Source organism: Amblyomma mixtum, chromosome 5, assembly GCF_055824585.1.
Source record: "Amblyomma mixtum isolate Tamu chromosome 5, ASM5582458v1, whole genome shotgun sequence".
Taxonomy (NCBI): domain Eukaryota; kingdom Metazoa; phylum Arthropoda; class Arachnida; order Ixodida; family Ixodidae; genus Amblyomma; species Amblyomma mixtum.
Window position 1 is genome coordinate 8,349,098 of NC_143016.1, and position 13,313 is coordinate 8,362,410.

General features: G+C 49.0%; 1 protein-coding gene across 2 annotated transcripts in view; it reads left to right on the plus strand.

Moving 5' to 3' along the window:
- The first annotated feature begins 10,564 nt into the window (after window positions 1-10,564).
- The window catches only part of LOC149341261 (uncharacterized), a 42,807-nt gene continuing 40,058 nt past the window's right edge, over window positions 10,565-13,313 (plus strand). The window contains exon 1 of one of the 2 annotated variants that reach the window (XM_089543254.1): window positions 10,565-10,705. The gene's annotated coding sequence lies outside the window, so the exon portion shown is untranslated. The remainder of the gene's footprint in view (window positions 10,706-13,313) is intronic. The other variant, XM_089543256.1, reaches the window with a different exon arrangement.

The following is a 13,313-nucleotide window of genomic DNA, read 5'->3' on the forward strand; positions in this document are numbered from 1 at the left end:
AAACCAAATCAAACCAAACCTTTAATGCCCTTCCATTCGCGTGTGTGTTTGCGGGAGTGGGGGGGGGGGGGGGGGGGGGGGTGCGTGCGCAGTCATGTGGTCCATGTCGGTGGCATGTGGGCTGTCTTCAAGGGGCTAAAATGACTGTAATACAGGCATCCCTCTCATCTGCTGTGTCGGTGTAGGTTACCGCTTCGTGCAAGTTTCTTAATTCCGCTTGATTCGCAAATGCGTTCACGTCTCGAAGAACGTGTATTCCTTTGGTGAAGCGTGATCTCCCCGTTGACTCACTCCGGAGACGTTTTCCCGCTACAGTACGCTGCTGTTCGGTTTACTTTGCCCCGTGAAGCACGAGGGGTGAGGAGTAGCGACCACCGCTCTTGCGCAACGCCATCGCGTCACTTTGCCTCGTCACGCGCGGGCGCATGTTGCCGTAATAGCTGAAGCCAGCTTCCGTGCGCGTAACGGAATCCGTACGACGCTCGCCCCCTGCAGCCTTCGAAGTGAACGCCGAGTTGAACGCCCCGGTGTTAGGCCTACGTCTTCTTCAGTAGCGTGCTGTGTGTTTATGCCCTCAGGACGTCCATCCACCTTTTTACGAGCACTGTGCCGCAGTGCAAAGAAGCGCAAAAACGTTTTAAAAAAGTGCAGGAGAAACAAAGAACATATAGCAAGCCTTATTTGACGACAAAGCAGAAACAGGAAGCAATGGAAGAATGCAGTCGCTTCATTGTCGTTTGCTTTCCCGGATGAAGCCGTCTGCCCCGAAATGGCCGCATCGTCTGTTACGGCAGTTGTGTGCCGCCGGTGCAGTTAAAAAGGAACACAGGTTCAATTGAGAGAAGAAAGAAAAATAAACGAAGGAAATTCCAGACTCTGCCACGGGAGGCAATAAAAGAGAAACAGGTACTAGAAAGGAAAGCACCAAAGCGTCCAAAAATTCGCTGCTGGAACTCGGAGCAGGTTGCCGTCACGGTGCTCAGTCCTTCAATGACACGGTGCAAACAGCGAAACAGACGGTAGTGATGTGAGGAGCGAAAAAGTAACAAGAAAGAACAAAGGCTCACAGGCTACTTGACACGTCTGAGTCTTGTGTCAAGAGGAGCCAAGAAGGGGATGTCTATATTTAGGAGGCCTGGCTGCATCCCTGTTCTTTTCTTGGTGAGTACGTTTTCCCCCCAAGATGCGCTTTTTAGAAAGCGTGGCCGTGCGTTACGCGTAGAGCGGGACCGCCTCATCGGGGAAGCTGGCGAAGAGTGTAGCACAGGGCGCGCGGAGCGTAGCGCGCTTACGCGGTCGCCGCACCGCTCGCTACTCGCTTCTTCTGCTCACGGTCTGCGGATTCCGTCACCTGGAATTCACGATGTGAGGAGAATGCGCTTCTTTTGCGAGTAAACAGCCGTGATTACTCAGGGTAACTCGTAAAACCGTGAGTCGGGCTCACAAATAGTTGTGTAGGCGTCTTGTCGCTTCGTGATTGACTAGCGCATGAAAATTTGTTTTGAGGAAATTAAAGGCGAGTCACTGTCTCACTTCTGGGCGGAATGGTTGAAGGGATGAAGAAGGGAGTGAAAGAAGAAAGAGAAAAAGATGTACCGTGGTGCAGGGCTCCGGAATAATTTCGACCACTTGGGGATCTCTGACATGCACTGACATCGCACAGCACACGGGCCCCTTTTGCGTTTCGCCTCCATTGAAGCGCGGCCGCCGCGGTCGGGTTCGAACCCAGATACTTTGATTCAGTAGCCGAGCGCCCTCACCACTGAGCCATTGCGGCGAGGCCCATCGCATGTCTGGGCGAGGAAAAGGAGGAGGTTGTTAAAAAAAAAACAAGGGCGCGGTAACTGTCTATGTGTTCAGACACATGCCAAACTCTGTGTGTGGGTCCAACCAGTTCGAACTCCTTGCCCTCTGGGCCGTGGGGTCGGAGCTCACCATACGCCTGCACACTGCAGACACCCCTGTGAACAGATCTTATGAACATGCGCACAGGGGTCGTCAAAAGTTTCTGGGCCACAAGATCTGCTTTTGAGCCTTGCAGTCGTGTGTTCAAGACTCCCCAGAAAGTCCAAATTTTTTCAATGGTGAGAAGAAGTCTTATCTTCACCACTGGGAACATCCATAGCTTCACAGGCGCCATAAGTGACCAACTGTACTGCTCAAGAGCGGCTATGCATGCAGTATACCACGAAGGATGGGAGCGAGCAATGCGCGGATCACATGCGGATGCGCAGGCTGCACGTCGATGGCTGTTCGCGCCTCGACGGCGGCTGGTGAGGACGGAGAACCGATCCTGTCATGCTTTCCCGACTCCAGAGTGCCCCGCAGCCGCCGAGGCGACTGACTGAGTGCCTTTTTTTAAGGCGATCATTATGGCGAATGCTGACCCCCATGGAATGAATAACACGTTCAAAACTACAGGTTAAGACACAGATCCGATAATGCACGGTTTCGTGCTTCTGGAAAGTGTTTTTAGTATTACAAGGCGCCTCCTATGGTGGCCGTCTCGACTTAGATGTGACTTGACTTGGCTTGGTGATGGTTTGGCTGCACTACATTATACGTAACATGTTCCTTGCTTCTCGGCTCTCGCCGGTAACCTGCCAACGCGATCCTGCGGTCGCTTCGCTGCGTTTGTGCCTTGGCTGTGTTTCTCGTTCTGAGCGCTGCTTTTCTGCCATGAAGGTGTTGTTGCATCGCCCCGAAGTTCGTGCCGTTCTCACTCTCATATGAGCTTCAAAGCAGCCGTCATACTGTTCTTGTTCAACGCAGCGGCCGTCGACTCTACCACCTGACGCACACCTTTCAGTATCTGCATGTATCATCTGCATACATGCAGATACTTTGTATCTGAATGCATCTGAACAGAAGGGGTGATGAGCAAAACCAGCTTCTTTCCCCGTACTGCTGAGAGTTGGAACTCATCACATCGCAACATTAGCTCATTATCGCTTTCAGGTGCATTGTCTGCAATTGACTTGTTTTAAAGTACTTATGTATACAGTGGCTTATTATGTGTTTAATTTTAATGTTGATCATGTGTTCTTGATGTGTGAAATTTCTATCTTATTGCGTTTCCACGTCACCCACTACTGTTATAGCCCCTGAGTGAGGCTGCAGTACCTTCAAATAAATAAATAAATAAATAAATAAATAAATAAATAAATAAATAAATAAATAAATAAATAAATAAATAAATAAATAAACAAACAAACAAACAAATAAATAAATAAATAAATAAATAAATAAATGTGTTGAGTTGCAAAGATCTCAACGTGTGAGTCTGCGAGGTGGTAAGCTGGGGTTGTGGTGAAGGTAATGCCTGCGGTGAATGTCGGAGGTGTGTGTAGTGTTGCTTCAGTGTCTTCTTCTAAAAGTGCGTGTCGTCCGCCATGTTTGTTTGCTTGCTTGTTAGTTTTAGCAAGGTATTTTAGTAGTGGGGGCCGGGACTGAACGGAAATAGCTGAGAGAAAGTACCGTAGCGATTGAGAACATAGTTTTCTTCCTGTACTGGTTATTGAAAATATCTTGAGAAAAACAGCGCTTGCAGACAAAGGACCAGAACGAGAAGGACACGCACACAACTGCGCTGTTGTGTGTGTGTGTCCTTCTCGTTCTGGTCCTTTGCCTGCAAGCGCTGTTTTTCTCAAGATGTACCCCAACCAACTCGCCCAGCAACACACCTTGCTATTGAAAATAAACTCTTTATATATGAGTGACGCTGCGGAAACCTGGCTTCAGGATGTCTGCTCCTGGTAGATTGTTTCGAAGAGGCTTGCAGGTGGTTCAGAAGGTACAGGGTAGGTCAAAAGTTCCCAGGCCACAACGTCTCCTTTTTTACCGGTATATCCTGGTGCCTCAGGTGCCGACAAAGCTATCAAGGTTCTCGAAGGTCAGGACGATACTTCCTCTGCCTTCTACAGATGTCTCGAGCTTTGGGGGTGTCGCAACTGCCCGACTATACGGCAAGAAAGCAGACCTCGTGGCCTAAGAACTTTTGATCGACCCTGTACGTTAGCCTTCATAGTTGTTCCTTGTTTCCACTGTTGCGGTGGATCGGGATAAAAAAGTCTGGAACAGAATATATGAGGATAATTAACCCCTCCTCCTGTGTTCTTTTTCTGATGCTAATTAATCTTTTGCTTGGAAAGAATAAGAGTCATTCCACGCCAAACGTCCCAGACGTTGCTCTCGATCGTCTCCGATTTGTTCAACAAAATTCATGGAAGCTTGTCGCAACGCGCCTAATCTCAGCTTAATTTATTTTTTCCGAAAAAAATTTATTCGTGAGGTGAGCTCACTTTGAAAGTTTCGAACAGACCTGAAATCAGGCACTGCTCAATAATCGATAAAAAATCCAAACTTTAAGGAAACACTCCACATTTTTTTTTTAAATTTGCGCAGATTCTATCTTTCGACATGATTCAGATCATGCATTATTGGTCGTTATAAATATTTTTTTAGAATTCAATTAAAATGTAAAATAATACAATTTTGACATTTTTTAAAATATCAACCTCCTCTCAAAAATTAAGAAAGGGTATCTTGCTTCCCTCGCACCCTATTACGAAAAAAAATGTTACTGCTGATGAAACTGAATACGTCTCAGTGAAATAAAATACTGAAGTTGCCGACATATGCGTTTTGAACCATTAACCCGTCCTCCTCTTCTTCTTACACCCCTCTTTATTTCACCCTGAGGCGGTCTAAGTATAACTATAAACGATGGCGGATTTAGTAGAACAGTATATTGCCTTCCATTTCTGATGTTATAATCGAGGTTAGTTTTGTTTAAAGCCCGAAAAAAAAATTGTAAGTTCAGCTCTTGCGCCGTGAAACGTGTACCGTAAGTTGTGTGACGGTAGCCAATCTCCTCCTTCCAGGGTAAACTATCTTCCGGCTGGTTGCCATGGCGACCCCACATTCGAAGGTTAAGGTAACCACCTGTAGGAAGCATGCAAGGCTAAGCTTTCCTATGCAATCGCCATATCTTCCTCCTTCACTGTAACCGTCCTCGAGTTGGGGATTCCTCAGCTCTCGCGATACTCTCCTCCTTTCAGGGTAACCACACTCCGGACGGTTCCGTTGGTAACCACCCTGTGCGGAGATGCACTTTGACGTGTGATTTTGCGGCTGGAATTTTCAGGGACGTACCGTTTGTGGCGGCTTCTTGGGCTGCCTCGCCTCCTAGCTCATTGCCATTTATCCCTGTATGGGCTTTGACGAAGTGAAAACTGGTGTGGTGTGTGATTTCATTGAAATTGTTTTAATTCTGTTTACGAAGGGGTTGGTCCGGTTCTGAAGTCCTTTAAGACATGATAGGCTGTCCGTTAGTGTCCAGTGAGATGTGTGCGGTGAATTGCTATTTTAATGTATTCTAGCGCTTTGGGCGGAGTCGGTGAGGGAACAAATGCGGGTTAATGACATCATAGCCGAAATCAAGAGGAAGAAGTGGGCAAGGCATATAATGCGAAGGCAAGATAACCGCTGGTCCTTAAGGGTAGCGGAGTGGATTCCAAGAGAAGGCAAGCGTAGCAGGGGGCGGCAGAAAGTTAAGTGGGCGGATGAGTTAGCGGGGATACGATGGCCGCAACTGGCGAAGGACAAGGTAAGTTGGAGAGACATGGGAGAGGCCTTTGCCCTGCAGTGGGCGTAGTCAGGCTGACGATGATGATGATGATGAGTGCTGTGTTACTACAATGGCTTGTGCTTCAACAATTCAGCTATTATTAGAGAGTTTGTACTTTTCTCTGCGTAAGTGGCCAGTTTAAGTTGAAGATCACGAATGCTGGTCCACACCCGCTGTAGGCTTTTGATCTGTCTGCGTAGACAAGTGAGTCTACTTGGCGGTATGGGGGTGATGGTTTTGGAGTTTATTATTGTTTCTGAGTGCTGGGTACGTCTGTTCGATGTCCGTCTTGCTTAAAATGTTGCATAAAATGATGCTGATGTAGTTTTGTGAGAATATACTGTTTTTGTGTAATATTTTGTAAAGCCTGTTTCCTTTTTCGATGTTGAGGTGTATTGGAGGAGTTTTGGCAGCTTTAGTGGTGCTCTGTTGGATACTGTTCTAAATAATCTGTTAATAACCAGACATAGACGTTTAAAATCAAATCAAATCGAGAGGAGGTGTCCAAGATGCGGGACACTTCCTGAAAAGGATTGCGGTTATGGAGGCCTGTAAGGCGCCCGTGTGCTGTGCGATGTCTGCACGTTAACGATCCCCGGGTGGTAGAAATTATTCCGGAGACCTCCACTACGGCATCTCTTTCTCTCTTTCTTCTTTCACTCCCACCTTCCTCCCTTCCCTTACGGCGCGACTGAGGTGCCCACCGAGATATGTGGGACCGATATTGCTCCATTTCCTATCCTGAAAAATCAATTTATTTAGCGCTTGAGAATAGGGTGGCTCCTGGATGGGGGGATATTTGCATGGCTATCACCAAGAAACTGCAGACATAGCATCAGAATGGCCGTACAATGAATGTCGATAAGAATTTCTCGATAGTGAAAGTGATGGGGTCAGCCAGTATAGAACAGCATACTCGATTCTGTAGCACCTATCGTGAAATTGCACGGTCTTGCAATGGAAGCTAAGGCCTCCAAGGGCGACATCGCAGGTGGTTAGCGGTGTCACCCTGTAGTAATCAGATGAGTGGAGAGGAAAGAATACCACATAGAATAGCCTATATGCACTCATTGTTGCCTCGCCATGGCAGGTGCTGAACGTGAGGCTGACATTCAACCTTTGTTTTTGACAAGAAAATCGATGGAAGAGAGGGTGGAAGCGGAGATACATGCAGCTGTTCAAGTGCGCTGTGCTATGCAGTATGCCATATGCAGGTACGACTGTGCCTGTTGCGATGCTGGGCAGCTCGCGCCGCCGAGCTGAAGACACTTTTATGCGAAGCATACTAAAATAGCCCAACCCAACTCCTCGAGCGCGGCGGTGTCGTTACCATTGACCTTTCGTGACCTCCATGTCATACCACGTGATGCGTGACGTCACAGCAGATGAAAAACGGGGGCCCAACTCGCGCCGTCGCGCGAGGCGTCGTGACCAAGGATGACCACGTGGTGCGTGACGTCACAGCAGATGAGAAACGGGGGCCCAGCTCGCGCCGTCGCGCGAGGCGTCGCGACCAAGGAGGACCACGTGATGCGTGACGTAACGACAGAGGAGAAACGGGGCCCCAGCTCGCACCGTCGCGCGAGGCGTCGCGACCAATGTGTTTACTGCTTCTGCCGCTAGGTGCGCTGTAGTGACCACGTGATGCTGGAGCGGCGGTATACAAGGGGGTGCGCCTGCCTCTGCTAGGCGTACACGGGATAGAGATGCCTCCTGCAGACAGGGCTGCTCGTTGGAATGAGAAGCAAAAGTTGCGGCGTGCTACAGAGACTGATGAAGAGCGTGAAAAACGTCTAGCCAAGCGGCGTGCTCGATATGCAACTCGGCGACAATATGCTTCGCATCTGACTAGGCTTAACCTAAGCTAAGCCTCAGCCATTTTTTTTTCCTCGCAATCCAGAAGTATTACAGTACTGTTGCGGTGGTTTACTGATCATTATTTTTTTGCTTGTATGACCAGCGGCTTGCAGACATCTAATTTGAGTTCTCTCTGGACACTATACAGCTACTAGACACAAAAAAAAGCTTACTCATCTTCCGCGTTCTCGCCGCGCAAGCCTGCTTCTACAACGAAGCGTTCACGAAAATCACTACTGTTCATCGTGCCCTTTCCCACGGAACTCTACGCCTGATTCAAGAACGTCGTCACTTTCATGGCACCTCCATCAGCCTCAAGTACACCATTTGTATTGCTACCAGGAAGAAAGTCGCTCGGCCGTTGCCGACTGTGTTAGCAAGAAGTAGCCGGATTCTTCTCGAATAAAGCAAACTGGTTTATTTAAGGATACAAGAATACAAGAAGTTACAGATACTACAGTAAGATAACGGTCGTTGACACGTAGGAGGTTCGGCGGATCTGCAGAGTTGGGAGGGCTTTGCCGTCGCGTCTCGTTTCGTCGGCGTCTCTCGGTCCTCTGCTGGGCCTCGCTCGAAGCATCCGTCGCTTCGTGCTGTTGCGTTCTGGGCCAGCCGAGCGGGACGCTTGCCGGCGTTCTAGGCGAGCCGAGTGGGACGCGTGCCGGCGTTCTGGGCGAGCCGAGCGGGACGCGCGCCGGCGTTCTGGGCAGAGCGCTAACAACTGCAGACAGGCACGGCAAACGCCCGAATGTGGACACGCATAGCTCGGCTGACACAACCGGTTCTTTAGGAGCAATGGTCATCCCGGTCAAGTCCAGCGTGATCCAAGTGCGCCTTCCTTCTAGTTTTAGCCCGCAATCGCAGTTGCCTAGTTAGGTTTGGAGTGTACTGTGCGTCTTGCCATTCAGTCGTGACTGGGATTCTTGCCGAGAAAAGACCATTCATGGCTAATTCTGCGGTCACGAATTAGAAAGAGCACTGGGCTGAAGCTTATGTTAAAGGATGTCTCTGGACGGCCTCCAATCAGAGCCTTGCAGTATAATGAGGTCATAAACGACCGCGACCAGGAGGAAACTGCACTCACGCCGTTGTCATCCAATCGGTCAGAAACGCCTTAAAAAGGAGGAGGTGGCCATTAGCCGCGTTGTGGTCTGCTCGCATCCTGCCGTCATCGGTAAGGGCCGCCACGTCAAGAACGGAGAGCAGCGGGAAGAGCACCCCATGTGGCCAAGTGCTGCAGATTGGCTCGACGAGGCGTCGTTTATTCATGCAGCGCGTCCCGAAGGACAAGGCGAAGCAAACACGCGATGTTCCGCCGCCGAACTGCCTTGAGCTGATCTTGCGGACGCTGCGTGTGATATTGTCAACTCTCTGACCACTGTTCCGGTCTTCCTGGAATCCTCTTGGCGTCATGTACTGAAAGATGGAAGCGAACTCGGCGTCGATGCTATATAGAACCTCGATATACTATATAGAACCTATATATTATATGAAACCCATTTAGAACATATATAGTGCATCACGTGACGTACGCTGCGTAGCACTCTGCTTGCAGGTGGATTTTGCAGTACAGTTCTCACTCCTACGGGCGCTCCGTTCAGTCCAATACAATCGGGGGTACGCACAGGTGGTTCAGTATACCGTTGGGGGTTATGGTATGACTGGCTGCTCCTGAGCTCGGATTACGGAATGCTCTCAATCTGAAGACAGCTTCAGACACGTCTCAAAGCCCCGCTTCTATTAGTCTTCTCTGCCCACGCCTTGACCGTGATCAAAGCTGACCAGTAGGAACGGGTTTTGAGACTATTTTAAATACTCTATTCAGATTGAGAGCGCTCCATAATTGGTCCGCCATGACCAGGATACATTGGACAAGAAGCAATGAGTGGACGCGCCACATGTTTTGAAAAGATAAAATCTGTTTTCTCCTCTTATTCAGTTCCGGTCAGATCATGCATGTCTGAAGAGTTCCGGAGGTTTGGTCAAGAAACAGATCCCTACACTGGCGTCGCGTGGGTGAAACTCATGGCTGCATCAGTGAAAACCGACTGAAGAAAGCCGCGCAGCAAAATAATTGCAATGTCCAATCTCTGAAAAGCTTCGTTACCACTACTTATCATTCGCGTGTTTTCTGGAGTGTCGTGTCCAGCGCCCCAAGCACAGCGCAGCCGTCATTTCAAGCGCTCACCATCGGGCAACCATGCCTCGATTCTGTTGGCCCGGTCGACATACCAACAGATGTCGGTCCGGAAAACTAGAAAATCGAGCTAGGATCGATAGCTGGGCAAGTTAGTAGACGCTCACTCCGTCCCGTGTACACGTGTTTCCTTCTTTCCCGTGTTTTTTTTTTCTCACGCATCTAAAAGTGTGAAAAGAACAGAGTCACTGAAACCATTTCGCTGAAGTCACTGGAAAAATGACTCTCTCCAATTAATTTCGCGTTAAGGCGCTGGTCCTGTCGTGTTTGTCTCTTTTGTCCACGTCTTTTGCGCTATTTTCCTGTTGAATCATGAACCAACTAGCCCAAACTAGAGTTCTTCCCAAACGACGCCAGCGACTGCAGTGTCCCGCGTCCATGCGGCACCGGGCGCCTCGGTTCGTATTCTTGGGTCTTGACGATTGGCGACGAGCACAAGGAGGCCCAGCGGCGCGGATTGCGGATGACCTCTGTGGGGCCGTCGGACGACGACAGCGGCGCGCTGGCAATGGCCGACAAAGAGGATGTTGTTTTTGTAGGTGGTCTGCCGCGGGTTGGAGAGTACCCGCGGGGCATAGCCTCGTCTCAGCGCGAGACAAAAGAGCCGGCGGTGCGGCCCCTCTCAATGAACCCGGGGAGGAGGCAGCAAGGCCCCGAGGCGCCTCCACGGCGTATCATCTGTTGGTTCTGCCGCTGCTTTGACAGGAGCCGATAAGCGCGGTGGACTTCGTCCGCCGCCGCCCGGGCTTCAATCGCGCCAAAGATAAAAGAGAAAAGCCTCTTTTTCCGAGTCGGCGCGCCCGAGTGCGGACATCGGAAAAAGTGCGTCCCCCCTCACCGTCGCTTTCTTTCGACGGTCGTCGGACATCGGTGTTCACCTGCGCGGCGGTCGAAGAAGTGCGCTGGATCGTCGGAGGAACCGTGGTCTTCCGAGGCCATAAAGAAATCCATCTGTGGCGTTTCTCTGCCGCAAAGTCCTCCGGGTGTTCGCGGGATCACCGACGGCTGCCGGTTATTCGCAGGTGAGACTCCGTGTACGTGTCGCCGCGGTTGCCATGCGCGCTCTCACTCGTCGGCTCTCCCAGTCGGTCTCTCCGCCGGCCGGCTTTTTCCGCCCGCTACATGCGTATCATGCCGTGGTCTATCCGCTGGTGTTTCTCAAAGGTACGAGTACGTACATTTCTAACGTATACAAATAAGGGCATGCCCCTAACGGCGGTGTATATTCAGCCTGCGAGCACGCTTCCTAATTAAGACCAGAATAGAGCATATACTTCAGAGCCCTGTCTGACTAGAAGATCATGACTTATGAGAAGAATGGGCTAGTTTTATGAACTATTTCTCACTGGCAGCGCGGGAAATAGTGCATTACCAACAAAAAACCACCAAGAAAAATAAATAGTCTTTAAAGAGTCGTAGGACACCCGCATAGCGACCAAGTTACGCACGAGAGAGAGCAAAAATCGCTTCTAGTCGCGGCTGAATTGCTGTTAATCGAGATATTTCGGCAGGCTACTGGTTGGATTTCACAGTGGCCAAGAATGAAATAAAGGCTGAGAGGCGACATGTGAACCTTGCGACTGTGATTCGCATGAGCGTGTCTCTCTGGACAGCATTGTAAGCGGCCATACATTCGATATCGGTATTTAATTTTGTTACGTATAGCCAACCTGTATGTCAGGCCGTACAGAATAAAACCCTATGAATCAATAGAATGCATACGCAACCAAGTGAATGATAGCATTAGGTTAACATGTACAACAGGCATTTGCTCACATGTTAAAGAAGCGAATAGATGGCAGGATATTATTAGTTTCGAGGCGAACCGCACAGCACATGTTTCCTTACAGTTTGCAGAGCGTAACCGTAGCGCCGCATAGCTAGTCTAGCACTGTGCCCACCACCTTTTGTCTCAAAAGCAGGAAAGTAATTCAGCTGGGCATTGCGATCGTTATCATTTAAACGCGTAGTTAGAAGGCTGGTTACTGTTTGACTCGTACTTGCACCTTAATTTTAGGAAAACGTCCGAGCATTAAGCTTGTCTCAGTATTTCCGCAGGGAAAGTTGACCCTTTTAACCGGTCACTAAGTGATATCTGTCTCTCATAGGACCTTCGTTATTTTTTCTTTCCTCGCTTGTAATTTTACTCGTTGTCGGCCTTTTCGCTTCGTACTTTTTATCTGACGTTAAATCCAGTTAGAAGACTGCGCCCTTCGAGTGCTAGGAAATAACTGGCACGATTCTGACGACTAGCATACAGGGCTTGCATACCGAAAAAGTCTCGCTAATTCTGGTTTCAAAGCCCCTGTCAGGAGAGCAACGATAATTTCCTAGCTTTTTGTTCGAACAAGCCCCGGAAATGGCTCAGTGGAAAGGTTAGTGACCGCGCACTGAAGAAATATGCGGTATGATGGCAATTCAGCAGACGTGCACAGTTAGACACGGCGTTTGTTTCATGAATAGTAATCTGACAATTTCATCGGTTAGCCTGACGTATCGCAAAAGTAGTGTGTGTGACAATACTAACGACTGATGCAAAGCGGCTAGATTTAAAAGGAGAAAGAAAAAAAAGACATTGACTTGACGATGGCTGCGAGCATTGTCGCTCGCCGAGCCACCATTTAACTGCACACAGAGTGTGTGCTCCAGACTAAGAAACGTTTAATTATGTGATTCGCGGCCGCAAATCCACCTGAAGCGCGTTATGTGAGATTCACTCATAGTGACGTTTTGTGGCCACTATTTCCGTTGAAACACAATCTACTTTAGCCGCGCTGGACACACGGAAGAAGACTGGCTTAGCAGTCTTCAGTCTTGTCGATGTATCAGCATACCGTGCCAAAATACTGAGCTATAAGGATCCAACTGCTACGTACTAAAACTTTGCTACAGGACAATGCATCGATATCGATGAATTACCAAAGCCCGTCTGAACGATGCGCTATCGGTTTGGTTGGTTTGGTTTATGGGGTTTAACGTCCCAAAGCGACTGAGGCTATGAGAGACGCCGTAGTGAATGGCGTTATCGGGTCGGAATGAAACGCGAACAGCGCCTATGATGAAAACACAATGTCTTGCCTTTTTTACTCTGAGCTACAGTATACAGCCAGTGTGATCCATGTTCATGGAGCTAACGAAGTATACATTCGTAAAAAGGCGAGCAGGAAATGTGTGGCTGCGGACTACGAAAATGCGGTACATGCGTGTTTGCGTTTCACTTTGGCCCGCTAGTGCATGTAGTCTCTCAATTCAGTGCCTTCATGCACACGGCGATTCCTGAAAGCTCATAGCAAGTTTGCATGTGACCCGTGAGCTTCTCGACCAGCATCTGCTAAGCAGGAATTGGTATCCGCTGCCAATTTTCATCGTAATTTTCAGATTGCGATAAATTAGAAAGTTTTATTTCCCGCTGGATGTTAGCGAACGACCCAAACTGTATAAACAAATGCTGTCGATGTACAACACACGAATGAGTGGGATATTTGGAAGGCAGTGCAGAACCTAAGAATATTTGACTTCCGAATTTTTTTCTTTCGAAGCCCTTTTGAACAACAGCTGTGACTCCGCTACTTCTCTGTCCCCATCCGAACGTTCGTTATTGCATTGCGTCTTCATTGTTAATGCTTACAG